The sequence below is a fragment of the Camelus bactrianus genome, chromosome 35 (assembly GCF_048773025.1).
Source record: "Camelus bactrianus isolate YW-2024 breed Bactrian camel chromosome 35, ASM4877302v1, whole genome shotgun sequence".
In the NCBI taxonomy this organism is placed as follows: domain Eukaryota; kingdom Metazoa; phylum Chordata; class Mammalia; order Artiodactyla; family Camelidae; genus Camelus; species Camelus bactrianus.
This window is the reverse complement of record NC_133573.1, coordinates 92282-119266: the sequence shown is the minus strand read 5'-3', so window position 1 is coordinate 119266 and position 26985 is coordinate 92282. Positions and strand designations below refer to the sequence as shown.

At 41.5% G+C, this 26985-nt stretch overlaps 1 pseudogene; it reads left to right on the top strand.

Moving 5' to 3' along the window:
* Window positions 1–5742: 5742 nt before the first annotated feature.
* On the top strand, window positions 5743–26985 carry LOC141575971 (actin-related protein 3B-like; annotated as a pseudogene).

The following is a 26985-nucleotide window of genomic DNA, read 5'->3' as shown; positions in this document are numbered from 1 at the left end:
CTTTTTTGTTTGTTTGTCTTTCATTTGTTTCAGGTGTGTTTGTAGTTGCTCACTGAAGCATTCTGTGATGGCTTTTAAAGTCTTGTTTGGTAACTGTTACTTGTGTCATGCCAGTGTTCTTATCTATTGATTATCTTTTCTCCTTTCACTTGAGATGTTCCTGGTTCTTGCTATGTTGAGAGACTTTTTGTTATTCAGTGCTAGACATTTTGGGTATTATATTATGAGGTTCCAGATCTTATTTAAATATTATGTTTTAGTAAGTCATTTCTGTTAATGCTCCAGCAGGGAGAAGGGGATAATGCCAGTTAGGATTTGAAGCTCAGATTTTAATCTTGGCCTTTGCTGACACTCATCTGGGGAGGGGCTCCATGTTACTGCTGATTGTGGACCAGAGTTCGGGCTTCCCCCCAAGGCCTCTGCAGGTACCTTCTTTCTGGGATGGCAAGGGGTGCCCTACTGTAATTGGTGGAATTCCTGATGTTCCACTGGGCCTCCTGTCATAACCCAAACATGGAGGCAGTGAGGGGGATGGAGGTCCTCGTTCCGCATGTGGTGTCTACATTGCAGGTGGGGGCTTGTCTTCCTGTAATGTTTGGCTGGAGTCAGGCAGTAACTGTGTAAGTTTTCTGTGTTTCCACTGTCTCTTCATCTCCTTTGGCTGGAGAGAGCAGGCTTTCTGGGGACATTTTTTATTTGCTCCCATTGGCGTTTCTGGGTTGTTGGCTTCCCTGGCACCTAGTGTGGAATGCATGAGACAAAAAGAAAACTCAGGAAGTCACCACTGTGTAGTTCCTCAGGTCCTGATCCCTGGCCAGTCTGCCACATTCTCTTCACCTCTCAGCATGTTTTTGTTTCTTTCAAATATAAAGCCTAGGGAGTCTAGCCATGCTTAGTGGGAAGGGCAGGGAAAAGTATGTTTATCCATCTTTCCAGAAGCAGAAGTCCAAATTTAATTAACTTTGAATGGGTAATACATTCATGTGACATACAAGTTGAGTGATATAAAAAGAAGTTACAGTGAAATTAACTTTCTCCCACCTACTTCCCCTCTTAGATGGCAGCAGTGCTTCTGGGTACTGTGCTTCCTTCTGAGGTAACTTTACAGATACCAGCAGACATACACAGATGCGTTGTTACCCAGGTGGTGGCATACTGCATACACCGTATCCTGTTTTTTTTCTCATAACACTGCAATTTAGTGAACCTTCTGGATTCATACAAGAAGAACTTCTTTATCATTTTTCATGGCCTCATGCTGTTCCAGTGCATGGAGATGCCATGTGTATGTAACCACTTGCACTGTTTAGGTGTTGGTCCTGTTACCTGATATATTTATTTTCCCTTCCATCTTAGTGTCTTCTGCACATTTCTTGTGTTTTCTGTGTACACCTGAGTCAGGGTCCTGTGTAAGCTGAAGTGTGTTGGAGACAGGTGCTGGTGACTGAAGTCTTCATTTTATGATAAGTCATATGTATACTCCATAAGTATTTGGAGATACTCATTACAGCTGCTTTCCTAGACTTGGTTCTCCATCATGTTCACAAGGGCTCTTTGGTCCACAGCTTGCTTTTCATAGGTGTCAACAAAAGATTTTGGGTATAAGCTCTATATACCCTTATTCACTTTCATGGGTTTAGGTGCTTCCACATAACAGTTAACAGAATGTATGCGCTTTGTTGTTGTTATTTCTAAGGGGCATGAAAACACAGGTCTACTATGATTTGGGGTCAGAGTACTTGTATCTACTTTTTGGGAAAGATGAGATTGATTTTGTTATCATTTAAATTTTTGAGCATGGTAGTTTCATTCTCACTAAATTAGCACTTTTTCTTTAGGGTGGTGATTTTTTTCTTTTGAGTAGAAATATTGCCCTCAAATTCTTGGTGAACTTGAGTAAAGTCATGAATTGAAGAACCTTTTTGCCTTTGTCTCTTGATAGTCTTTCATGTTCTCTTGGCAGTTTAATGCTAAATCCATGCATAATTAAGTTTGATCTTGCACAGAGGATGGAGTCTGGAACTTGCACTGATAGACTGGAACTTGCACTGACAGACTGTGTGAGGATTTTTTTTTTAATTTCAATTTTTTAATTTGATATTTCCAAATATATAAAACATCAAGATTCTTACACCAGTTATCTCAAATGAGACCATACAAATCAATTTTAAAGTGTATACAACAATCATTCCCCCCTTCAGTTTTGCTACTTTATACAACTATGGGATAGACAGAAAATTGAATGGCATGTGCCTAGTTGGAAAATTTCACCTGTTTACAAAAAAAAAAAAAAAGGAAGAAATTAAGAAAACTCAAAATCAAACATGTAGGATACTTGCTACTTTGTGTCTGCAAGTCAATTTACAAACTTTTTTTTTTAATTTAGTAGGCACTTGGGACTGAAAATTTTAGCTGCCCAGTTTTATCCAACTACCCAAAAGAAAGCAGCACAAATGAAAGTCCCAACACTCTGTAAACTTTGAGGGACTGAGAGAGTAGACACTATTTTTTATCTGTAGTAGATTCAATTGTTGAGCCTGCAAATGTAGGCTTTTTTTTCTTAACAGAAATAAATATCCTCAGGGCCTTTCCTCTAGCTTCATTGGGCTGAGTTCAAGAATAGTGAAGAACCCCTCATGTGAAATTTAAAGTGTGACAACTCTGAAGTATTCTGATGCATTATACAAAATTTTGCTAGTTGCATAGACCAAAGACAGATGTTTTGCTAAATGGCACTGAAGAAAATCCTGACCCAAGTGGCACTACTTGGTCCAAATGTTACTGACCAAAGAAAATGATACAACAATATTTATAGGCTCACCTTTAAGAAATGGTTGACATTAATACTGTACATATTTTACACATCAAATACATAGTCCAAGAGTTTATAAAAGAAATTCATGCATTATTACCTTTAAAAATATCAATGTACAACATACCCAGGCCCCCCAGTAATTGTGACATTTCAGGTGGACACAGTGTTATGTACAAAAACAATCAATTTATCTTCTGTGTTAAGTATATAATTTAAAGAAACTTCAGAGATTACTGAGAAAAAACTTAGTCCACTGAAGATTGATAACAAGTGTCAATCTGTGGGATTTTTAAGTATTTCCTTTAAAAAAAAAAAACACCCAGAAAACATAACCTCTGTACAAAGAAAAATATAAAAATTCTGGAAGATCATGTCTGATCACACTACATAACTTAGAATGAAATGTCAGTGGTTTAAAGTTTTTCTGTCTTATTCCTTTGGCAGCCTTAATTTGTGAACTAATACTCGTATTTAGCTCAGCTGCTTTTATGGCACAAGAGCCCAGTTTCAAAATGGTGGCACTGATTTTCCTTATAACAGCACTATTTTCAGCAGCAATTATATTTTTAAAGGTTAACAATTTTTACAACAAATGTCTAACTATGCTTCTTCCTACTTTATACTCAACAGTTATGATCTTTACAAAAAGCTAATATCTACATAGAGAACCACCTTTTACTTGCCCCATCTCATCTCTGACTTGGTTGAGGAAGTACAGGCATTTCAGATTAGGTATTTATGTGTTTTAGATAGGATTCTTGGATGTATGTGAATATAAAAATAAGACAAAATAATTCTTTGGTACATTCCAGTGTCCCAGTAATTAGTTACATGATAAATAGTACCTACCTGCTGACCACCTATAAAAGATGAGACATTCCGAGGCACCCTAAAAACCTAGGTCTGTAACAGGTGAACAAGAAGGCCATTTTACTCAATTCTGATGCAGTCACCACTGACTGCTATTTAAGGTGTTTACTGGTAACCAGCAAGTTTAACTGAAGAGATGTCACTAAATTCAAACTGAAAATATATATTTAAAAGCAGCAATTTACATTGAGGGAAATATGGTTCTTGTGTGTTCTGTGTAAAGAGAGATTATGAATAAAGGGAATTGGCAACTGAGCACCCTAATTCAATTCCATGAATACAGGTTCCATGATAAGATATCTACTACATGCATTTTGCTTACAGTAACTGCCTAAAACTCACCAGCTACATAGAGTTAAACTCTGTATTAAAGACTATTGAGTTACAGGGGAATTGGCCATATCAGGTAGCTAGTGACATAGTACCAGTTGTGAAAATTGAGATAAATGAGTTGACAAATGGATTCATTGAATATGTTAATATTGTGAATGAGAAGACAATTCACCAGGATAACATACCCACATGTATGTTGATCTGACAAAAACCACAGACTGACATCAAATGGATAAAAAAATACTGGGGAAAAAGTGAAAATGCCAACCAAAATAACAAGGTGGGTGGGCTGGGTGGGAGAGCACATTTAAGGCATCTAAAAAAAAAAATTCCACATGGCTTTGGCTTATTAAAATATTTTACATTATCTTTCTTTTTTTTTTTAAGAAGATTTGAAAATGCCTAAAAGACATGCAGATTGTTAAAAAAGAAAAAAAAATCCCGCATGGCAAATTCAGTTTGTAAGCGTCATTCAGATATTTGCCAAGGAAAATAAAGAAGCCTCTGCCCATGAGATTGCACATGGTGGAAGAGGTCCTTCCAACCCTGTCTATCTTATGCTGGATGGCAGCCCAGAGGTTCTCTGTGCAGCAGCTACAAACAAGGTGTTACTCTCTGGAAGGGAAGGGACTGTGGAATTTCCACTGGTTGGTGAGCAACCCAGCTTTAATTTTTCCAGATACTCTGCATGTACAGGCTTATGACACTGGAGAAATTGATGGCATCCTTTGCTTTGAACCACTCTGTCTTCCTTCCTGTATTAACAGAATCTTCCCAGTCTTCTAATATTTCAGTGACAGTAAGGACATAGACATATGCCCTGTGCTTTCTGTCTTGGTTCTCAAATATGCCCAGGAGTCTGCCTGACTTTCCTTTGACTCCAGCCTCTTGGTAAGCCTCCCTCACGGCAGCACCGGCAGGCTCCTCCTGGGGCTCCAGTCCTCCTCCTGGGCCAGTCCACTGGTCCGGGACCGACGCCTGCCCACCTGCAGCACCTCGTCCTCCTGCTCGCTCCGGAAGCACAGGGACGCCGCCCGCTTCTTGAAGCCCTCGCGGTCCTAGGTCCACGGCCTAGGGGGGCTTGGACCTCATCGCAGAGGCGGGCTCTCGCTGCCGCGGCCCCTGCGGAGGCCGCCACCCCGCCGGGGCGCGGGGGCGAGGGCGAGTCGGGGCGCAGGGCGACGCGGCCGGTCAGTCCCGGAGCCGGCGGCCGCTCCGACGCGGGGCGGGGCGCGAGCGCCGGTCCCTGCAGCCCGGGCGCCGCTGAGGGAGCGCGGCCTCCGCCCGGGCATCTGCGGCTTTCCCCAGAGCCCGCCGCCCGCTCGCCCCGGTTCCCGCCGCTGCCGCCGCCGCCCAGGGCGGAGCGGGGCGCGAGGTGCGGGGAGACGGCTGCAGGGGCTCCCGCCGGCCCGGCAGCAGCGCCGCGGCCGCGCGAGGCGTTTGGTGTCGGCTGCGGGCCGTCCCGTCAGGGCCCTCTGACGTGCTGCGTGTGCACAGGTGGCTGCGCGGTGCCCGTCAGTGTTCCGCCCGTGGCGGGGTCTGTGTTCGGGGACGGGTGTGTTTGTGGCTGCAGTTGCCGCAGTTCGTCCCGGCCCTCCAGACCTCCCCAGCCCCACTCTCGGCCTCGTGGTCCTGGCATGCCCGCTGCTTCTGCCCCGGATGCTTCCTCTGGGCTCCGCCCCCAGCACGTCCACGTCACGCCTGCTGCCTTAGTCCTGCAGAAATCCTGCGCTTTGGGTTTGTGCCACCTTCTGTAAGTTGAAAGCTTCTGGACCAAGTGCGGCAGTGAGATGGAGTCAGAAGAGGAGGTGAGCAAAGTGATTTCTGTCCTGTACCTCTTTTTTTTTTTCCTACCTTTTCAAGCTATTATTTCAAGATGCCTTTCTGAGGGCAAGGATTAAAATTCACTCCCTTAGCTTTGTTGTTATTCTTCATTCCTAATAAGTTGGGAACTACAAATAATCTACATTTAAAAATAGTTGTATATGTTTACTCATTTGTTTTGGAATAAATTTGGTGAAGATGAGTTTATGGGAAAGCAAAGTGTGACCAGGGGTTAGGAATTTAAATGGAAAATTGAATCTTCATGAAGCTTTCCACATTTCATTAGATGTTAAATTCTACAGTGAAGTTTCATATGATTATTAACTATAAGTATATTCTTAAATATCGTGGTTAAACTGTTATTAAAATAATATATCATAAAGCCATTAATATTTTTACATAATACAGTTGTTTGATTATTGAATTTTTCTTGTCAGATATTAGTCAGCAACCTCAGTTTTTTCTTTTAGTGATTTTGTAACAAGAATAAAAATATATTTTAAATCTGTGTGACACAGTTTTATTAAAATGACTTGAGAGTGTATGAGCATTTTTCAGTTTACTTTCTTCTTTCACATTATATTTTTAATTTTGTGTCCTTCTACGTTGTATTCTAAAATTTGGAACCGATTGATATGTGCTTTTCACTTCACTATCATAAGGGATGTTTTTTCAGATGAAACTGAAAAATTTAGTAATTCATCTTTTGTCAGTATTAAAAGCAGACCAGCTAGGCTCCTTTGTGCCGCACTAAAAATAATACCAGAACATAAGAAAGGTTTCTGTATTACTTTATGTGCTCTGTGATAGCGTCTTTTCTGTGAACACACTCAACTCCAAATAAGACCCTGACATTGAAAATTTACTTGTACATACACAGGGGTTATATTATGCTTCCTTGACCCTTGAAATGAGTATGGATGCATACGGAAATCTTTGCGTTGTTCTCCCTAAGGTATTGCCATCAGAGAGTCAGCAAAAGTGGTTGACCAAGCCCAAAGGAGGGTGCTGAGGGGAGTTGATGACCTGGACTTTTTCATAGGGGATGAAGCCATAGATAAACCCACGTATGCCACAAAGGTAAACTCCCCACCGGGATTTGCTTCTGTAAGTGTATCACCAAGAACAGAGAGTAGGATGAATCATGCAAAATGGTAGATTTCATAGCAATTGTACTTGTGAGCTGTGTATTTTATTCTTGTGTTGGAAAAGAGGTTTTGTTGTTGTTGGTTTTTAATGGGGTATTTTTCAAAATTGAAGTATAGTTGATTTACAGTGTTGTGTTAGTTGAACAAGGTATTTTTCATGTGGGGAATCAAGTGAATTTAAGAAACCCCAGAATGCAGGATTGAATCTGGGAATGCTGGGCTTCATGTGAGAGCAAGATCTGCTTCTGTGGAAAATTGCAGGTTGACTCACTGACCTGTCAGATGTAGAAGAGCTGTAGACTGATTAATTAAAAAGAAGCACTAAAATTGTTTAACTAGGTATTTGTTCTAAAAACCTCCAAACTCCAAATGGAATGGTATGGCGGATTAGCTGTACTTTTGCATCTATTACTCCACTGTTAAGATGATACTTTGTACTTAGAGATGTGAAGTAGTATATAAATGATAATATAACTTAATATTTCTGGTAAAGTGCCTGTTATTTCTTTACATAAATTAACATTCACCCAGTGCAAAGGACCTGTTTCTCTAATAACTCAGTCTCTTCTGGGCCAGTGTTTTTAAAACTGTTGCTCTTACTGACATGGACTGAAGCTTGACATAGTTTGATTTCTCTTGCTTTAGTGGCCAATAAGACATGGAATAATTGAAGACTGAGTTCTAATGGAGAGGTTCATGGAACAAGTTATTTTTAATTTTCCCTGAGCTGAACCTGAGGGCCATCACTTTTTGATGGTGAGTAACTGGGACTGAGAGAAGAGCCCTGTGGATTCTTGGTTGCTTAGATTTTAAACCCAGGATATTCTTCCCTGGGGAGTTTTTAATTCCCACTAAAGCTCTTTGTATGAGTTGGAGTGCTTTTAGGGCAAATAACAGAAGGCTCAACCAAAATGTCCAAAACCAAAGAGGGCTTATTATCCCACAAAACAGGATGCCAGTGTCAGGCCACTCAGGACTGGTTACTTGAGCAGCTCAGAGATGGAGGTGAGAACCCAGCCTAATTCACCTGTTTGGCCTCTTGTGCTGGTTCCCCTCAGGCCCCAGGGTGGCTGCCCGAGTTCCTGTACTGACTTTTGGTGTATTTACTTTCAGAGTTTTAGAATTAAGACTCTCATCCTCAGAAAACTTCCTAGCAGATTTGCCCTGTCTGTCCGTGCCCAGTGTGGGCCCTAGAGGGGAACAAAATTACTTTGGTACATTTTGATGAGTCAAGATTCTCTCCTGTTGCTGGTGAGGGGACCACATCTCATCACCTGGCCCCAAGAGGTAAGTACCTAAACCGGCCTCCAGCAGCAAGGAATGAGGAGGGAGGAATGGGTTTGGGTAGGAAACCACCTGTGTAGTTAGGTGTCCTCCTGAAATAACTGGTTGGCTCTGACCTTTGCTTCTTACAGCAGAGGGAGCTGAGTCAAGGTGCTGTTTTGCCAAGGTTAAATCTCACACTAACACTGAGCTGAGTTACAGGCCCTGATATTGTGGATGTAATTGATCTTGTTCAGATGAAATAAAACAATACAGAGAAATGAAGAGAAGTGTCTCTTGGTTGTGGAGCCTGTTTTCATTGTTTTATGTTCTTTTTAAGTTAAAATTAATTACATGTATAAAACACTTACTTTAAGGAGAGCAATTGCATGTAACATAAGCTGTACATTAAAACCTACATAATTTAGCTTTGCATTTTTTCCATGCTAGTGCATTGTCAAATGGTCCCTGATCCAATTATATAATTCTTCCTAATGTTAAATATGGAATATTCTTTAGAATTATCTGGCTTAAAATATGTTAAGTACAAGGCTGTTATGGTAGTTAGTGGAATCTATATATTTTGTGTCTATTAAATCAAGTCCTTGAAAGTGCTCTAAGCTTTTTCCTGGCTGTATCTTCACAACTAGGAATTGCCACGTCCAAGTACTGTGTTTTACAGGCCACTGTGTATTTTCTCTCCTGTGTATCTACGATGGTTTATGTAAAATACATGGAGCCAGGAAACTGACAGTATGTCTGAGTGGCTTTGTCTTTACAGCCAAAACAAATTACAGACTCCCACCTGCCATGCTTGGCATGTTCCCTTCTCTCATACGTCACATAACTACCTGTTGATAGGACTCCAGGCATGGGCCTGGGGCCCAGCTTCCTCTCCCTGCCTGCCCCATCCCGCTCTGCTCAGAGGGAGTCTGAGTCTTAGGCCTGTGGAGCAAATGCAATCGCCAGGACACAGCCCACAGGAAATTTTTCCTACCAGGAATTTTTCTGCTCTAGCTGGCATATACACCACAGTACAATAAAACCAATTGCTGGGAACGAACTGGAGGTGTTTGGTATGAATATGGAAAAGCTTAAGTCCTTTGCCAAAAATGAGTATCTGAAGAGAATTTTCAAAAATAATTGTTTATTACATTAAACATAAGAAAATATTGTGTTACATTTATTGTACTTTGAAGTTAGGAGGTGTGTTTGCTGCATGATGTGACAGAGGAAATTATGAGAAGGGTGGTTTTATCTCAGGCTTATGTCCTTCCTTATCAGTTAATGGGATAATTGAAGGGGAGTGAAGCAGGTACAGGGATTTGTGGCCATGTCCAGAAATTCATTGAAGACATTTACTGAACCACTACATCAGCTAATGGCTTCTTGGTGTAAAAGAGTCTAAAAGTTTTAAATTAAAGTTCCCTCAGTAGCCTATGAAATTGTCCCTTCTGACTGCCATGACAGACATCTGCACATCCATGGTGGGAATGAGCTCAGTAGGGCTCATGTTTTTCAAGAAGTTTCAGAGACTCAACTCATGTTGGTCACGTGGACTAAACAGATAGCAATTGGAACCATACTCTTTTCTCTAATACTGAATTGCCCAGAGTTCAAGACAGAATCATATATTCTAAAGAACTGCAGTGCTCTTGAAGGGAAATTGAATTGTAACTGTAGAGGAGATTTGCAAACCTTTTTGAATATGAATCAGGGGAGGAAGAGCAAGCAGCTGTGCTGCCCAAGGATGCTGGGAACCAGGAGGTCTGCCATCCACCTAAGAGCAGGAAAGATGTGTGTCCCAGCTCAGGGATGGAGGATCACCCTTCCTTCATCCTTTTGTTCCAATCAAGTCCTCAGTAGCCTGTGTGCTGCCCACCCACATTGGCAAGGGCAGGTCTCCTTACTCAGTCTGCTGCATGCTAAGCTCTTCCAGAGACACCCTCTCAGAAACACCCCAGAAAGAATGGTTTACCAGCTCTCAGGGTACCCCTTAGCCCAGTCAGGCTGACACATAATAATCACCATGACATGTGGCTTGTCCTGGCTTACCGCAGTAACTCCCTTCCTGGTTCATGAGGGTGGCTCAGACCTGCTCTGTCCTGTACACTAGCACTGGCCGGTGTGGAGCTGGACATCCTTGGCGCTGCTGAGTCTGTTACTGCTGGCCCGTGTTCTTCCCATTTTCAGTATATTGTCATCTCCACTCCTACTTGCCCTTCCTTGAGGTTTTATGTTTTTAAAAATGTTTCTTTACTGCAGTTATGGAGAGGTTTGGGACTGGAGCAATATTAGTTGCATGTGTTCAGCTTGCTTTCTTTATCCAGAAATATGGATTGATTTTTATAGTACTGACTAATTATTCATTTTTGAATTAATACTTGATGATATTTTACCATTATTATGAATAAAATGCTTATGTAACTTGCATTCATGTGAAGTTTTAATCATATACTTCAGTATTTAAAAAATAAGAAAAACTTGATATCTCCAATTTAGATCTCGTTATATATAAATAATGGTTTTTGGAAGGTTTTATTTAAATTAGCCCTCTAAAGGAACAATTACTGGTGGTAAACATAGGAGAAAAGGAGGATTGAGGAAAACATAGATTTATGATTATGGTTCTGAGAACCCAGAAGAATGTGTCTTTAATAATGCTGAATTTGATTCAGGAGCCAGGAGAACCTAATTTTATTGTAAACATTCTCTTAATGGAAGTGTATAGATTTTAATGTTAGTTCTTCACAGATGGTGAATTGTTTGGCAGCAAGTACTAAAGTGTAAAAATCAGTGATTTAAGCAAGTTAAAGGTTTTATTTTTCTTAAAGTCATTTGTAGCAGGGATGGCAGTGCTGGTATGTCAGGTTTCTGGTGTCATTAGGGATCTGTGTGCTCTAGTATATTTAGCATATGGCTTCCATTCTAAGATTGCCTTAGATCACAAGTTAGCTGCTGCAGCTCCAGTCATCACCTCCATATTCCAGGAAAGAAGGGGTTAAGAGCAGAAGTGGGCCTACTACATGAGTCTACCTTCAACCTTGTAAGGAGCTTTCCCAGAAGACACATCCAATAACTTTTGCTTCTTATTGGCCAGAACTTACTTAGCCATCCCTGTACACCAGGAAGTCTGGGAAATGCTGTTTTCTGGGCCTGTGATTGATCAGTGGTCTGTCATTAAGGCAGAAGGCAGAATAGATACTGGGTAGGGAAATTGCAGTGCCTGCCATAATGATGTGACTACAGGTATGAAGACAGTGGCAGATCAAGGATTCAGCTGTCTTCACAACTGTGGTTGGATATGGAAAGTGTTTTCCACGTTACAGAGCCAACAGGCTAGGGAAAAGCCACACCAGGATGTGCTGTGGCTTCTGCCCTGGGGTGAAGTCTTTCTTCTGTTAGCTTCTCCGCCTGTGGAGAAATAAACCAGGAAGTTGTATTGGGAGTTTCTGTGGCCTTCGCACACAGGCTGTAACTCAGGGTTTCACAACTCTTGTAATGAATTTTTTTTTCTTATTATAGAACTATAAGTGCAATTTAGAAAATTTGGAAGATTCTTGTGGGGCTTTTCACACTCCTATCCCATTATCATAAATATTAACATTTAGTATAGCTATACTTAATCTTTTCACTCATGTTTTTATATGATTTTGCATTCAATATTGTGTCCTCCATCCCTCTCCCCCACTTTCTTGCACGGTTTTCATAATCCTCGCTTTAATGGTCATGCAATCATGTATCCAGTGGTTGTTTCCTGTCTGTTTAGCAGCCCCACTATTTTTAGATGTTTACTTTTGTTTCCAGTTTCTTGGTTTTGTAAGACATAACATAAATTAATATTTGCACATTTTTTCTATATTTAGAGCATTTTTATATTAAGAATATAAAAATTATATATATATATATAATTTGGAGGTCCAGATGTGTTAATAATTTTGAATCTCTGGTATACCATTTCACACTGAAATCTTCAATGTACAAGAAGCCACATTATTTGAACTCTTAGGATTGATTAATATCATTTTTGATTATTTGACTTTTTAATTTGCAGTTTGAATACCTTTGATCTTAAACAGTTTTTCATGTATTTATTAGTTGTATTTTCTCCTTTGTGAATTGCCTATTCATGTCCTGGGTTTTGTACATATCAGTGTTTTATTGCTTTTATTGTTGCTATGATTTCTTTGAACTTTATTCTACTTAAATTTTTCTTTTGTGATAAAATGCACATACCATAAAATTTATCATTTTAACCATTTCTGAATGTACAGTTTGGTGAGTTGCGTACATTGACATTGTTGTGCAACCATCACCACCATCCATCTCAGGAACTTCTTCATCTTCCAAACTGAAACTCTGTCCACATTAAAGAATAACTCTCTTTCCCCCTCTCCCAGCCCTAGCCCCCACCATCCCCCCTCTGTCTCTATGACTGTAACTATTCTGGGTCCTCATATAAGTGGAATCATCCAGTATTAGTCCTTTCATGACTGGCTTATTTCACTTGGTATAAGGTCTTCAGGGTTCAGCCACATTGTAGCATGTGTCAGAATTTCCTTCCTTTTTTAGGGCTGAATAATATTCTGTTGTATGTATGGCCACAATCTGTTTATGGTGTGAACTCTTTCATATAACAGATAAGAATTTTTTGTCATAAGCAGATACTTTTTCTCACTTGATTTTTTGTAGGTTATGTTTTTGAACATCTATAATTGTAAATTTTTATGTAAGTAAACCTACTTTCCTTTGATGTTTATATATATTTTTCATTCATCTGGGATTTATTTGGAACATCACTTGACACTGAAATTAAACCCAGGAAGAATCCAGAGCCAGGGTTAATCTACTTCTTGTTGGAATGCCTTCTATAGGCTCACATTTTTTTTTAAACCAGGCAGGAAGGAAACATTGCATGACTATGCTCCCACTTTGCATACCTTTCTAGCCTTCCTCTCTTCATCCTATTCCCCCCTCTAATCAGTTTAAATGTTATGTTTATAAAATTAACTTATTAAGGTGCTTGGATTCCTCTTCAAGGTAAGAGAAGACTCTAGGTCTCTGGAGTTAATACATTCAATTTCTTCTGGCCTGAGTTATATTCTTGATATTACAGTTGATTGTTGATATATTCAGCACTTGCTAAAGGCCCAGCCCTCTCCCCACCAAGCATTTGCATGAATTAACTCACTTATTTAATCCCACAGACAATTGTGGGGTAGGTAGTTATTAGGCCTGTTTTTCAGGTTGATAGGAGGTGCCATAAGGAGATATATTGTAACCTAAATATTGGACTCCACAGTTATTCTTCATGTGCTTTAAATGAAAGAAAACTAAAAAAAAAAATCTGATATAGTAATCACTAACACAGTGCTAAATGTGTACTGGGAACATTAAGGTATTAACTAATTTGATCTCAGCCCCTTGAGGTAGGCACATTAAAATAAGTAATGTGTTGTTGAATAACGTTTAGATCATTTACTTACAATCTGCTTTTGATGACTTTATTATTTCTTGTCTATGTCTTAAGATTGCTTTCTCTCTCCCATTCAGGGAGTGTATTGATTCTAATCAGAGTAATTAAAACTTACTTGGGGCATGATGTTTGAGCTTTGTATCAGACAGGAGTATAAACTAAAGCCCCCAGCTAGTTGATAGCCAGATTTGATTATTTGCTTGAAGAGTTAGCATACACACAGCACAGAATTCAAAAGGTGCAGTACGATTTCCAGTGCAAGAGTGTCTCTTTCCCACTTCTGTGTTGCCTTCCAGATCCCCTTCCTGGAGGAAACCAACTTTACTGGTGCTTAACCAGCAATAATTATGTGCAGGCACATGGATTATACATAAACTTGATTCATAAAATGGTAACAAAATTGACATACTATGGTACATTTTGATTTTTACTTTAAAAATTTTAGAAATTATAATTTGAAATATATGAAATTTACCCACTTAACACAGTTTTAAATGTATCATTTGGTAACGTTACCTACATTGATATTGTGATGTAACAGAACTGTAGAACTTTTCCATCTTGCAAGATCAAAACTTTTTGCCCATAAACAGCTCCTCATTTCTCTCCCTCATACACCTTGCTTTTTAAAAAAAATGTTGTAGATACAGAAGTATATTTAAGAATGTGTATGTATGGAGAGGCCTCTTTTCATGTAGCAAATTTATAGTAGATATTGTTTCATATCTGCAGACACACTGCCCATCCTTTTTAATTGCTGCAAAGTGTTACATTTTATGGATGTGACCTAATCTGTGTAATCAGTTCCTTGTTATGTGCAGTTATGTTTTTTCTGATCTTGGAAGCTGTGACAACTGTGCACCTCTCTGAGGCACCTTGTTTTAGATGTCCCTTGGCTTGACAATGGAATTTGATTTTGTCTCATAGTCTTTGTTCAGAGACTTTCTCTTCAGTAGGTGAGTTTCTCACTGGTACATGCTGATGATTTTAGTGATAATAATGCACTTTCACTGAGTACGTTCCCCATGCCAGGTGCTGCCATGAGCACTTTGTTTAGACTCCTGTGAAGTCAGTGCTAATTATGCATGGAGAGAGGAAATCACTTTCCAAACTTGGTAAAATCGAAGGTGGGGCGTAGCTAGGCTGATTGGAGTTGGAGCTCTCCCGTTGCCCGTGCTGAAATGGCCTGGGCTGTGTGGCAGGTGTGTGTGGTCACAGCTGCTTTTCTGGTGCTGTGCTTTCTGGTTTTAGTGTGTTTTATTTATGTATGGATATTTTAAAACTCAGGCTTGGCTTTCTCTTTGGTTTCTATTGGGTGCATATTAGTTCTGATAATTGGTAAAACATATTTTAACATAACTGTACTTTTGTATAAGATATTTACCTGTATTTGTTTAGGGATGATTACTTCCTACTGTGCTTAGTGACCACGTTGGTACATGGCCACATTTCTTACCTCCTCCTCCTTTCTTCTATCACCTGCTTTTGATTGTTTATGTTAGTGAACTTACTCTGATATTTATGTTTGTGACTTTATGTTTACTGGTGTCTCTGCTGCTCTACCAAGAAAACAATATCTTTTGATTCCATGAAACAAGGGCATCAGTGTCTTTATATTTTCCTCCTTTCCATCTGTGCCTGTCAACTTGATACTACTCCTGTTGTTTTAATTTATAATATTTACATTCTGTTCTATAGCTATAGATTCTCCCAGAAAAGAGAAGCATTTATCCCTACATCTTAAATGGACTACTTGCTCACTGTAAGTCTTTGGCTGTACTTTATGCATTCTTATTATTTGGCTAAAGCTTATTGTCTGATGGTTAATTCATGAAGGGTTCATAGAAACCAAATTCTCTCAAGTTGTTGTATGTTTAAAGATATTTTGTTTTTGCAACAGACTTGATTGGCAGTGTGGCCAGATATAGAATTCTGGGGTCATATTTTCCTGCCAGAAAAGTCTGTAAATGTGGCCCTGTGTGTCCCAGTGTCCTGCATGCAGCTGTGCCAATGGCCAAGACAGGCTGCCCTTTTCCTGCTTTAAGAGTATGTTGCTCTGCTCAATAAGCCTAACAAAACACCATAGGCTGAGTGGCTTTAACAACAGACAGTTGTTTTCTCACAGCTCTTGGGGCTTTAGGTCTGAGATCAAGGTGCCATCATGGTTGGTTTATGATCAGATCTCTCTTCCTGGCTTGCAGATGGCCTCCTTCTCACCAGGTCCTTGTGTGGCTCTTCCTCTGTGTGTGAGTGAGAGATAGCTCCCTGATCCCTCTGCCTTATCCTGCAGAGATGTTAGTGCTGTCCTGTGACCTCACTGATCCTGGATTACCCCTCTAGGGGCTTCATCTCCAAACACAGTCACCTGAGGGTTGCAGCTTCAGCATAAGAGTTTTGGGACACACAGCTCAGTATATAACAAAGGGTAATGTGGATTTTTATTTATTTATTTTTTTGCCAAAAGGCCTAGATTTTTTTTCCTTTCTTTGTTTTTTTTTTTCTCCTTTTCTCTCTCTTTTTTTCCTAGCTTAAATATGTGATGTAAATCCATATTTATTAACATGGAAAAATGTTCAACATATTGCTGAATGACAAAAAGCAGTTTTATTTATTTTTATCTTTCTGTAATCCTGTTAATTTCCTCCTATTAGATAATAGTTATTATTTTAAATAGACATTTTAAAAAACTCGGATATCTATGTCATGATATTCATCTGCTTTATTTTTATATTTTTCTGGGTACATGTTTTTTATCTGCCATTTGTTTTTTCCTATTTTCTCTCTCCACTCTCTTTTTCTATGAGTGTTTTTATTTGATGTTTGGCTATTCTTTTTGTGTTCTTTCCTCATCTTTGAGTGAGGGGAGCTCTTTCTGAACTGGCTGTGTGTCTGGTTTACGCTGGGTGGTGGTCAGTGTCTGGCTGAAGCAGCTTCTATCCCAGGCTTGTCTTTCTCACAGCAGATGGTGGAGGTGTAACTTCTCACCTTGCCGCCTATGCTCTGAGGGGAGGGGCCTGGGGAGCGAGGCTCCTGCAGCTGTGCTGCTCAGACTGCTCTGACTCCAAGCAAGGGCTCTCTGCTTTTGCTCTTCTCTGGAGAACTGGATATTGCCTGGTATCTGAAGTCACTGGTGTTCTCTTTCCATGTCCTCACTCATCTGGTCTCAGTGGGGCTGTTATTGCCCTTGGCAGCTCAGTGCACGTCTCTTCAGATTCACGGTGTTTGGGTGTTCTGTTATCCGAGGTGGAGTTTCCTTTTCTGTAGCTTGTTCTTGTTTTGGGGTGGATTAGTAAGAGCAGAAGTGTTTAGAGAGGCTTTACTCTCTCAAAGATTTTAAACCTCACAGCCAAGATATGTTTAATCAATCACTCTGGGTGTACTCTGTCTGTCAAATTAAGGAGTTGTACAGCATCTTAATGAACATGCTTTTAGATTAACATTTTGCTGTTCTGATGTAATTACATGAAATTTGGGTGAACACTAAATATAGTGAATATTTCCTTACAGACAGAACCTCCTCTGAATACACCAGAAAATAAAGAATATCTTGCAGAAATTATGTTCAAATTATTTAATGTACTGGGACTCTACATTGCAGTTCAGGTAAGGACAAGTGACTTTCATGATTCCCAAGTGACCTTAGTTGTCTAATGTGGAAGAAATGGTGATTCTAGAGGCCTCTGTAAGATTGTGTGGTGTGGTTTCCTTTCCCATGCACTCAAGTGCACATGAACTCATCCCATTCAGGTCTGAGCTCAAATACTGTACAGAGCAATTTCTGTGATTTATGTTTTTACTGCTGGTGTAGAGTTTGTCCAGCTTTTGTCTGTTTACATTCATTAAAATCTAAGGTATCCTCAGGAAGACAAGATCAAGATGTAGGTGTGGTTCTTTGGCTTTTTTTACTTCTGATCATAAAAAAGAAAATATACTATAGAATCTGTTAAAACAAAACAAAATGAAACAAAATAAATGTCTTTCAAGGGTTTCCCTTTGTGGATCTGAGCTCCTGTGGTTCCATGAGTTTGCAGAACTTCCCCTGAAGCTGCTTGTTCTTCGTGGGGGGGGTTTGTTGTTTTTAGGTGTAATGTATCTGCCTCTATATAAGGGAATTGACTGAAATTTGGGGGAATAAATGATAAAATTGTTTTCCAAAATGCTTCCTGCATATTCTATTCCCTTACTTGTAGGAAAAAAGAGGAGGAGTTGCATAGATGTTTAACTTGGAAGATTCCACATGCTGTGTCCTCTGTGTGGTGATTCTCAGTAGACAGTGATGTCTTAAAGGCTCTGAAAATGCCTACATTAGAAAACTCTGTTTATTCCACCACTTCCAAATTTAACCAGAAATATTCCCCCACCCCTAAGCTGTTTCTGTTCCATGGAGTAGGAGACACTTCAGGAAACACTGGCCCTGTGGTTCTCAAAGTGATCTATGCAGCAAGGTCTCCTCAAAAGTGTTTTTTTCAAAATACACATTCTCAGAATTTATATCAGACCACGGGTTTCCAGCCTCAAAATTTTGGATCGGGCAGTCCTCAGGGGAGGGGAGGGTACTGAGCTGTGTGTTGGATGTCTAGCAGCATCTCTGGTCTTGACCCACCAGGGGAAGCACCACCACCAGCCTCCCCTCCCTCAAGTGTGACAGTGAGAAATGGCACCAGATATTGCCAGGTGCTCCTTGGGGGCAAAATTGCCCCTGGTTGAGAACCACTATCCTGGTTCTGCCAGATGAGAATTTCTGGGTGCCAGGCCCAGTATTTGGTCTTTCTAAAGTCCCCACAAGTAGTCTTATTTCAATCCATCTGTGGACCCACACTGGGAACCAGTGGATTAGAAATTAAAACCTCCTGATTCCACAATAAAATTCCTTTCTCTCTGGCTTTTCTTTGCAAAGCTTTGATTTATCTTACTGAGAAGTTGACTCCTCCAGATTAAGTGCACAGAATTTACATGTTAGTTGTCCACTTTGGAATTTGGATTTGGGAGGAAGATGGAAGGTAGGGAAGGGAAAGTTCATTCAGACTCAGTAAGAAAGAAAGGGCTTATTGCTCCAACCTGAAGATAGGCTTGTGGAACACTTGAGAAAGTCCCCATGCTGATGGTCTCTGTGGTATTTGTGAAGGCAGTGCTGGCCTTAGCTGTGTAGTGGACATCATGACAAGTTGGTGAACACACATTAACAGGAATCATCATTGACAGCAGGGATGGGGTCACTCACGCTATCCCAATGGTCAGCAGGGCACCGAGTTCTGCTCTGTCTGTGGGCCTAACCTGATTTGAGGTGAAGGAAGCAGTGAAAGAAAAAAACCCTTCTGTTAATTAAAGCACCACTTTTGAAGACATACCTGTACTTAGCAAAGGTAACAAGAGCCTTTAAACACAGTTGTGTGAGAAAGTGGAAGATGCCTAGTGTCTGTGGCACTGGCAGTTGGAAATTTGCAGTAGCAGACTTGTGCAGTCTGGTGTCAGCAGTCGTCTGATGTCCCTGGGCTCTGCTTGGCCCCGGTGTCACTTTGCCAGGAGGGTTTTCCTGGCTTTCATTCTGAACTGTAATCTGGGTATCAGTGGGTGTGGCACATGAACATTTGGAGGATGATTTTGTGTTCTGTGACAATCCTCTGGAGAGGATTTGTTTCTTGCTTTTTAAAATTTTTTTAAGAGCCAAGAAGGAGAGATTGTTCACCTTGACTTGCAGGATGCTCTGCAATGTCACTTTTTGGTTTTAATTTTCAAAATATAACAGAAGTGATTTCTAATTCAGGCTTCAAGAGACTATATATATATATATATATATACATATATATTTGGTACAATGGACTAGTTAAATGAATTATTTAAAGTTTTTTTTTTTAATAAATTGAAGCTATCTGGAAGGGGTTACATTGGGAATTCAGACCTGCCTTTCCTCCTCCACGTCCCTTCTTGGAGGCAACCCCTGATACTAATGTTTGTTATTTTGTGTATTACAAGTATCTTTTGTGCAAATATAGGTTTGTGTGTTTATGTGCTAAGCTCCTTTTAAAAATGCGATAAATGAATCACTATACTATACACTGGAAACTAACAGAATTTTGTAAATCAACTAAGACAAATTTTAAAAATGCAAACTAGTTTTTTTTAAAAAAACAATTCATTTATTTCATTTAAAAATAGTCACTGTTTTATTTCAGGACGTTGCAGAGATGATGTACTAATATGCTGGTGCTTTAATACCTCAAAGTTCAGAAATCACTGCAGGGGGAGGCTGATGTGTCTACAGTCAGGAGGAAAAAGCCAAATCTTTCCCCTCTGTCATTGCACCCTGCCAGTGTCCCCTTTGCCCGGGGGTGAGGAGAGGCAGGAGGCCTGCAGAGCATGCTCTGTGCTCGCAGCCCCTTCATCCAGTCTCAGAACACTGCCCCCTCCTGGGTGTGAGGTGTTTAGGTGCCACTTGCTGTGTGGTCCTGCCTGGCTCCTCTCTGAGGTCACGTCCTCAGAGGTCAGTGCAGGCCAAGGTCAGGGCCTGTGCCTGTGGGTCTGCTTCCTGGCCTCCCCTGTGCATCTGAAACAAGTTTCACACTACGTGCAGGCCCACAGAGAAAGTTGTTGTTCAAATTTTTCTCTGTTTCTTAATGCAGCTTTTTTCCCCCTATTTATAAAAATTAAATTTACTGTACAAAATTTAGGTAAAATGGAGAAATGTAAAGAAGAAAATAGAATGACCCACAAACCTGCCCAGAGGACTGTGCCACACTTTTTTGGTATAGTCTACTGAGCTCTTTTTCTTAGACAAACGACACACATTTTAAGCACAGTTGGGATACCCTCCATCTGATTTCATGTTCTAATTGTACAGTGTGCTCCTGAGGTTGTATTTTGCATATTGACTTATCCCTGATGTATCTTTATGGTTAAATACTCTGTGGAAAGATATTTAGTAACTACCTGACAGCCCATCATGTGGGTGTAGCACAACTCACTTACTTGTTTTCCTACCATTGGCTGTGGGTTGTTTTAATATATTTAATCTGTGATGAAGCTGATACTCAACATGGGTTGAATTAATTTTAGAAAATGTTATATGTAATGTATTGAGTATAGAAATTGTGAATAGTTTCTGTTTGTGAGAGCTACTGTTCTTATGATTTTTTTATTTTAATAATGTGTACATATCTTTTATCTTGATATTAAATATTTTACAATTGGCTTGGGCTCCTGAGAAAGGCTACACACTCTCTCACTTCTAGAAGTTGGGCACCTCAGAAGACATAAGAGGAATTCAGTCACCTGTTCTTGCAACTTCAGTGGTAACTGTGCTTGTACATAGTGGAACTGATCCATCTGTCAGATGGATGAGGATTTGCTCCAGCCTTCTGTCTCCATGAGTGTGTGACAAGCAGCCAGTGCCATCAGGGAGCTCAGAGTGCCTCCTCTACCTGGTGCAGGTGGGGACATTGTCCACTATGCACAGCTACTCCCACCAGCATGAACTGGACCTTCCCAGCCGGTGGCCTGCATGTTGAGAGGCACCCCAGGGGGCTGGTGAGGACCTGGGACCACACAGCAGCTCCTGGCCCTCTCCTGCTGGTGACGGCTGACAGCCTGGTCACTGGTCCGGGAGGGCAGCTGGGTGAGCGGATCCAAACTCCCCCCAGCATGGATCTCACATAGCATAGGGTTGAGGGGAACCTGCCAGACTGTTCCTTCCTACCAAGTGCAGCTCTTACTAGAGTGAGCAGATCGGTTATTGAGTCTTTAATGCATGCCTAAACCATGCTGTGTACTTGACCTGCTGCCTGTCACTGGGTCTCTTCTGTGCACCCACTCACCGCATATGATGGGTGAAGGTGCCAAGGCTGAAACATATGTGTTAACAGATGTGGCCATGGTTACTCTGCCCACAGATGTGGAACCAGGATCTGAGTCCAGGTTGTCACACTCTAAGTCCTGCATGCTAACCAGGTGGTTGACTTTTAAATGCAAGCCAATTTGTAGTTGGTTTAAAAATTAATAGTTAAACAGCAAAAAAAAAAATGTGACAATGAATATATATATGTTCATGTATAACTGAAAAATTGTGCTCTACACTGGAATTTGACAAAACATTGTAAAATGCCTATAACTCAACAAAAATGTTTATAAAATTAATAGTTAAAACTTTTTCCTTTTTGTTAGAGGAACAATAAAATGACCAATTGTTCGGACAGACAGCAGCATTTTGGAAATTAACTGCCTTCTGTGGTTTTCTCTTCACATTCCTAATGGAAAGACCACTTTGTTTGCTTACAGAGCATCTCAGGTTCTCCTAATGGAATTGCATGCATGGTCATTTTATTCCCCCTCCCCCAGTCCTGAGCTTTGCACAGAGTGGAGATTCAGTAAATGCTTGCATTGCCAGGGCAGGTGGGGGCAGGAGTCTAACTTACAGTCCAGGGAGGGCTTTCCTCCTGGAGTTACTCACATGGTGTTTTGCTTCTCTGTCTCCCCAGGTGGAAGGTTAGGTAATTGGAAGCTGCATCAAACACATCCCTATTGCAGGTAGAGATATGTATTTCATTCAACAGCTGCCAAGGGAGACGGAGGTGGGAATCCCTCCTGAGCAACCACTGGAGACTGCAAAGGCCATTAAGGTAAAAACAGATGGGAAATGGGCCAGTTTGGTGGTGAGAGAGAAATAGTGTTTGCACACTTCCCCTTGTGGCCACCACCCCTGCTCCCACCGTGCCTTCCCTCCCCTCCCCATGAATGTGGGTCTCCATCTGTTTACCACTTGAATTAAGGGGCTGAAAGCTTAGCCTCTTCTCTGAACATGGATGCTTGTGGAGTTCTCCAGCTGTAAATGAGAGCAGCTTGATAACTGGTATTGAGCATCCTGCCTAGTACGATGTCATTTAATTGGAGCCTGATTAGACAGAACCTTCAATTAGCCAATGTGTCTTGCACCTCTCCCTCCAGGCTTCATTTCCCGAGTAAGGAGCAGACAGCAGCAGCAGTGACTTTGAGGAATCCTGTGCAGTCAGCCAGAATTCAAACTCATTTCCAGCTCTTGCTGTGTGTGGTTCTGTACCCTGAGAATTACCATTCAGAGTGATGCTGTTCTAGGGTGAATCATTGAACAGAGTCCACCTGTGTTTTCTAGACTCTGTTACCATGCTGGAGGAGTTACAGGAAGCTCTAAAATTAAATCAGTAAGATTCGGAGGAAAATGGCTCATTGGTCCTTATTTAAAATGCCCACTTGACTGATCCATCAGTTTGGTCTTTGTGTCACTCTGTAGGTAGCAGTTGACAGACCCCTTTCAAAGCAATTTTCTCTTCAGGTTGCAAAATCAGGACAAATTACTGTTTTGTTTTTGTTTTGTTTTAGTCAAAATGAAGAGATTCTTAGTAATACAAGGATAATTATTATATAAAGAGCAAAGATTTTGTCTTTGGAGAAAAATTTAAGCATGGAAGTGACATGTGACCTTGAACACATAGTTTCTGAGCTGCAGGGGAGTTTAAGGGAGGTTAGCCTCCCCCCTTCCCTCCCACTTTTGCACCCAGTAACAAGCTGATTGAAGGAAAGCTAGTGCCTGGGGGGAGTCCCACATTTTGCATGACACTCTTGGTGGATGGAGAGGTATTTTTAGGACAGGGTGCACAGCTGCGAGTCAGGGCCCCTGTGAGTAGGGTGGCTGGGTGCCCTGGTGTGCCCAGGACTAGAGTTTCCAGGGATGGGTCACTTCACAGCTTGGGTGTGTGGTCCTGGGCAGCCCATGGGAGTCAATCCTTTCCCCCTGGGGGAAGGTTTACAGAAGTAGCATAAGACTTTCTTTTTATGTTAAAATATTTCCTAGAACTTCCCCTAGTCCTTTCCTTGTGTTTCTTCAAGGAAATAAATTTGGATAGTTGACCCAAGTTCCCTCACCTCCCCATTCCTGTTACCAATATGTCTCACAGCCTCTGGCTCCTGACTGTCGGGGTGGCCATGCAGGTGAGAAGGGCCCTGAGTATGCTGACTGTGACAGAGGCTGCTCTCCTAGTCCTCGTGGTGGGCTTTACCTTCCTCACTGGCTCTCTGAGGTCCATCTCTGACCCTGAACCAGGTTTGGCCCATTTGGGCAGTGACAATGTATCACTCAGCCATGAAGGTAGGCAGTGGAAGAGCTCCTTGTGTTCCCTGCAGGTCAGCCACCCCAACCCTGCTGTGAGTTAGTTCTTGCCCCACTTCTCTCTGTGGGAGTGGGTCAGAGTTACCCTGTTTCTTGTTGCCCCTGTGGGCAGGAGTGGGCCTGTGGATGCGTGGATTCTGTTGGTGGGGGCAGTGGTGGTCCAGGACTTGGGGCTGACACACTGCATACCATCAACTCTGTGGAGGCACTTCCTGCCTTCAGTTAAGCCTCTGAGTTGCTGCGAGACATTGACCTGGTGTCTTAGGACAACTTACTGTTTCTGCCCTCAGCCTGGTAGATTTGAAGTTGTATGGACTGACCCACTCACTCAGTTATCAGTGAGCACAGGGGTGTGTAGCAAGTCTGGCCCATCAGTCTTACAGTTGTGCAGAGTATACCAAGGATGGTATTAGGTTTCATTTCAGGGATTCTAAGAAATTTTGAACTTAGTATCATGAAAATGCCTTCAGAGGTCCTCCTGAGCACCAGCTTTGGGCCTGACAAAGTGCAGGCATTGAACAAAGCCCACCTGGCCCACAGGAAGCTGACTTTCAGAATCCGGTACCCAGGGGCCAACTGCTGTTCTTGTGAGGTTAGCTCTAAGGACAGATGATCAACCCAGAGACCCCCAGTCAGGCATCACCAGCTGAGGAAACACTTTGCACAGCACAGGCTGGGGCTGGCACTGAGCGGGTTCTCATGCCCCAATGTGTGGCAGCTCCATCCTGTCAAAGTCGGGCTTTCCTTTGGTTCATGGTCCCAGCACTTTATAAAGTGCTGTGCCATATACTTATTTATCACTGTCACTTGTTACTCTGACTCTCAGCCAGTGTATGGGCCAGTGGGCAGGGGTCTGTGTGTGTTTTATTCACTTGTGCATCCCACGTGCCTAGGCACTCACTAACTCTGTCATGGAGCCACTGAGTGTGCTGTGTCAGACCACAGAGCAGGTTAACCACCTGCCAATCGGATGTGGTGACCACAGGGCCAGATCTGCTGCCTTCAGATCTGGGTTGGGCTGCAATGCAGGTCTGCTTGTCCCAGTGGGTGGCAGCGAGTGCCTGGGCAGGTGCCACGTGGGGGCATACAAGGAGTAAGAAGAGAGGAGATGGAGACTAGGGACTTGATAGGCACCGTCAGACATCATCTCAGATAGTAGGCAGCAACATGTGACACAGTGAGGCTGGGACTAACATCAGAGCTGGAAAGAAAGCAGAGTACGTGGCCAGAGCATAGCTGTTAGACATCACTGAGCCCAGTAAGTGTCCCTTGTAGCTGTGGCCTTGGGCAGGACTGATGTCGGGGTTTTGTGGTGCTGGAGTTACTGGGTGTTTGCCGGAGGGCAGACTGGGTGGCCGCTAATGCCTGGTGACATCTGTGTGTGTGTGTCTGCAGGAGAAGTACTGTCACATCTGCCCCAATATAGTCAAGAAGTTTGCCAAGTATGACGTGGATCAGCGGAAGTGGATCAAACAGCAAACAGGGAACAATGCCATAAGCCAGAAGAAATTCATTATCGATGTTGGCTAGGAAAGTTTCCCAGGCCCTGAAATTTTCTTTCACCCAGAGGTAAGACATTTGCTTTCTGAGTGTGCACAGAATGACGTGTGTGGAGCAATGCTGTCACCTCGTGTGTGCAAGAGTGGCTCCCCGTGGGGCTCCCAAGTGAGGTGGCCACCTTTCAGGAAGGACCTTGGGAGTGTAGGCTGCAGCTTCAGTGGCTGCTCTGGCTCCTGCATGGTCCACGCACTTGACTGGGTGTTTCATCGTGCTCCTCTTTGGGTCTGGCTATCTGTTAAACAGTTAATGGTTGGTTAAACCAAGAGCAGTTAGGAAGAAGCTTTAAGAGCAATAGAAGAGAATGGATTTGAAATTCATCTCCTACTGATATGAAAACTAGTTTATCTCGAGGACTGATTGGAATTTGCCTCTGTATAAGAGTACAATAGAGTACATATAACCTTCCCATCACATATGACGATCCGTCCTCAGTCCAACATTTAACCCAGTACAGCTGGTCCTGCTGTGTTCCCTGCTGCAAGTTAGATAAAGCTTCTGTCTGAGGACAGCCTTGGAAAGAAGAATTAAAGATATCATCAGTTTAGCAAGTAGTCACAAAGAATTATTACTGCGTTTGTAAAAGCAGTAACTAAGAGGCAATATTTTAAGGTTTAAGTAAAATGGACTTTATTTGTATTTTGGTATATTTTTCTGCCTCATTCAGTTTACATTTAATAGGTAAATACAAACCACTGCCTGTTCTTCGATGTGTATGACTGTTCAGGGAAATGGCACACAATGTATGTCTGACAGTACCTGATATCACGGCACTCATTCGCTCGTGATAGTCTTCAGTTAAAATAGACATAAACCAGCAAAGTCCAGTGAACAGCTGCATGGCGCCTTCTTCTTCCCTAGAGCACATTGACACTTTTCATGATTTTTAAAGAATTTTTAAGAATTTTGTAATTGAATTACTTATACTTTAGCTTATTTCACTTATGGAATTGAATGTAAGATTTTTTAGTTAATAACATGGTTATTACCATATTGATTGTTTCACTTAGAAGCCACCACCATTCCCCATTCCCAGTCTTCTAGCTCAGATTTACAGTGTGAGTCACTGACTAGGTTTTTTCTTATATCCTGGCTAACATTTTCATGACATTATTGTCTATACATCACATGCTCATTATCTACAATATTTTTCATTACATGTCACATAAACTGAGCACTTGCTTTTTACAAACTCATATAAAGTTTGAGTCACTGTGTATTCTAACGCAGGGCTGGTCTGTCTTTGTTACTGCTTGATTTCTTTTCCCTCTCTAAACCCACACATTTCATCTCTTGAAGGGACATGTCACCATCACTCCATGCACAGGGTCACTTGGATTAATTTGACACATTCATTCCAATGTGATGGTTTGAAATAGTGAATTCTGTATTTGTTAAAGTTACATTTTAAAAAAGTTGTTGAGAGAAATGTGTATTGTTTCTTTTATATCTGTACAAAATTCTGTTCACCAACCCGGATTTTATGCAATCCATCTCAGATGTTGTTGACAAAGTAACACAGAACTGTCCCATTGATGTCCACCATCTGCTATATAAGGTATAA